Consider the following 3,233-nt stretch of genomic DNA (forward strand, 5'->3'; position numbering starts at 1 on the left):
GGGGGGGGGATAGGAGGTGAGGGGGGGCCATTCCACCAGTTGCCCCATTCAACTCTGACCCTTCAAAAGCAGCCAGCATCTCTGTGCCAGTTGCTTCCTCCCTTTACCTCTCCCTCCCCTACTGATAGTCCTAGAGATGGGAGGGAGAGGGTTGGGGAGGGGGGCAGTTTGGCAGCCCCCTTGGTGGCTGCCAGAGCACTCCCATCCACTTGCCAGGGCAGGCAGGCTCTAGCTTCCCCAACCCAATAGGTGAATATCTTTTGCATCAGGGCTCTAACTATCTTTCCTCACTAGTTCCTTCACCCCCACGCCAAACAAAATTTTAAAGTTCTAGTAAAATAGTTTCCCCCAGAAGAGCAGCCTCAGCGTGGCCAGGAGTGCAGCCCAGCAGTGTGGAGAGCAACAGGGTCCAGCTTCTAAGTCTGTTGTGAGGGAAGGGGCCATGAGTTTGAGTGGGGCCCTGAACTTTTGTAGGTCAAGGAGACTCCAGTAAACTCTGGGGCATCTAGATGCTACCTTAATACTTGTAAAAAGAAACAGAAACAGAAAGAGGCATTGGTGTTTTGTCGATGTCTAAATAATTTATAAACTGGAGCAGAAGTCAAGTTTCACAGTTGGCTCAGGAGTCCACTGTACAATACAGTGTATAAGAAGAGGGCATGTTACGTCCAAAAATAGGGCCACTTCCCATTCCAAATCAGAACTAAAGGGTTCAAAGAAACTAAAGCCTTTTCCTAGTTGTAAAGACATCCAAAGGGTGTTTTTTTAATGTGCTTAAGAGAAGTTCTCAAACTTGGCACGATCAAATTGGATTAACTGAACTAAAGGTTGAACAAAACAAAGTACCTCACACCCCCTACTCCCAAAGCAGCAGCGAAACCCAAGCCCCCTCCAAAAAACCCACATCCCACAAACACCTTTCTGGTTAAGATAGAAATGGATGATTAAAAAGGATGTGGCTCAAAACACACAAAGACACTAATCTCATTTATAATCTCCCAATGGCCTTCAGAGAAGAGATAAAAACCAAAGTGGGCAATCTTAAAATTGAATTGAATTATGTTTTATAATGAAACATACTAAAATCCTTTCCATTTAAGTGAAAACAAAGTAGAACACTTGATATCAGGTAATTTAAACAACCAAAAAACAAAGTTGTTATAAAACTTGAAGCGTTTCCCCAACAACAAAAAATGCATTAAAGCAGAAACTGAAATACATTTAAGAAGCTGCTAGTTTCATGACTGATTTTAATAATGCCATTTCCTTTTTTTAATTAATGATTTGACCTGTAATATTTAAGAATTTTTATGGAGTTTTTCCCTTTTGTCAAGGCAAAATGCAGGCTTTGTGTACATCCAATGAAATGTAGAGACCCAAAGCATGGAGAAGCCATACTAAAAACAGAATGCAACCCAAAACTGAAGGACACCAGAATGCATTGCAAACCTAATGCATTGTTTTGTTTGTCTACTGTTTATTTTAAGATTCAGTTCAATGCAACTAGCTTTCTATAGCAACAGTAGTTAGGACCTATAGCAGTTTTTACAGTGATACTGGGCAAAAATTACCTTGCATGTGTAGCCAGAATTTTCTTTGCTCAGTGCTTAGCAACCATACTCCTTGTTTTGTTTTCCTTCTCCCACCCTTCCTGTGAGCATCTTTTCAAAGCTGCCTTGGCACAATATATGCCAATACAAATGATACATAAATCTATTAGTTTTAAGGGGAAATGTGTAACTCCCAATGAAATTTTAATCAGATATTTTTAGAGTACCATCAGTGCGCTGTCAAACAAGACAAAGATGTTTGTAAGTATAGCAAATATAGTGTTTATAAGTACGGACGTGGCATAAGCCCCCATAAATTAAACTATAAATTGGCCCATTGAGAAGTAGGAAGAAACTAAGAATAAGATTATTCTGTAATAGTCTAGTATGGCAATTGCTATTGTTTTCTTGCAAAAAACCCAAGCAAACAAACCTCTCTGTAGCATTGGCCAATGACAGGTTATTGAAGATGCCAGGTGAAACAAGTAGTCCATCTATCTGCAACAATTTTTGGTTTCCTTCCTCCTCATCCTTTAATAAAATAAAAAAGTACAAGCTAGGGTAGAGAAAAAAAAAAAAAATTACAAAAGGCAACAATCCACATCAGCGATGAGGAAAGACGACAGAACAATGGAGAAACACTACAAGCAACTGTCACAAAACTAGTACCGACTGTCTCTAATGTTTATTTACATTGTGTTATTTAAAAGATATGTCCAAAATACTTGTATAAGAGCTGAAGAGAGAGCTAAATTATTCAAAACCAAGGCAGCAACTGAACCCCAGGAAAACATTTTTCTCCTAATGCATAAGGAGAGATATGAGATATACTAATCCTAAAATTTTGAAGAACAGAGTAATTAGCACACAAAACCAAAACAAAACCAAAACCAAGTTCATGCACCATTCACCATATTAAATCCAGATAATGTTTTCTTGGCTTAAAGGAACTGCTTTGTAGTTAAAGCTGTGTTGATAAGAAAAATAAGTTTATGCATGAAGCACATTTAAAAAGGTAATTTAACCAGTGAAAGTGATTTTGAAATGTTTTGTCATATTTAAAGTTTAATTTTTCATTTGCATGCAGCTTAACACAAGTCACAATTAAAATATGAATGCTATTATAATAAATAAAAATGCATCACTTATCCCCCTCTGGCATAAATACATAATTAAGAATCTGAATGTATAATCTGTGTAAGTGTGTGTATGCATGCACTCACATGCACATATTAACCTCCCAATTAGCAAAGTAGTACCAACTTTAGTGTGATATTTATATTTAGCTTAACGTCAATGTTTTTCAATGCTTTCCAACTGATGAGAATTAGCCTCTCTTAAGAATGAGTACAACAACAAGAACAACAAATGTAAAACAAAAATTACAGATGTAAAACAAAACAAAAATACAGTAAATAAATTAAATCAAAGGTTTCTGGTTGAGAATTAAAAAAAATCAACTCAGCCTTGCAGCCAGTATTATATCATCGTTGGTATTAGTATGTACTCAAATTAGCATACAGCCTGATTCCTGGGCAGTTGCTGAAGTCGTATTTATGTATTAGTGCTGTTCCCTTGGACTTCTGGTGAATATTTCAATAGTTTGACAGATCCATATATCCCAGTTCCCCCAAAAGCCTCTTGGGAGAAGACCAAACTGAAACATTTTTTTTTTTTTTTTTT

The 3,233-nt window shown here is 37.3% G+C and overlaps 1 protein-coding gene across 2 annotated transcripts in view; it reads right to left on the reverse strand.

The window, feature by feature from the left end:
* OSBPL3 (oxysterol binding protein like 3) overlaps positions 1-2,109 on the reverse strand; it is a 162,452-nt gene extending 160,343 nt beyond the window's left edge. For both annotated transcript variants that reach the window (XM_019508603.1, XM_019508602.1), the window contains exon 1: positions 1,984-2,109. The gene's annotated coding sequence lies outside the window, so the exon portion shown is untranslated. The remainder of the gene's footprint in view (positions 1-1,983) is intronic.
* Between the last annotated feature and the right edge of the window lie 1,124 nt (positions 2,110-3,233).

The sequence above is a fragment of the Gavialis gangeticus genome, unplaced genomic scaffold (genome assembly GCF_001723915.1).
Source record: "Gavialis gangeticus isolate Ggan-Ray unplaced genomic scaffold, GavGan_comp1, whole genome shotgun sequence".
In the NCBI taxonomy this organism is placed as follows: Eukaryota; Metazoa; Chordata; order Crocodylia; family Gavialidae; genus Gavialis; species Gavialis gangeticus.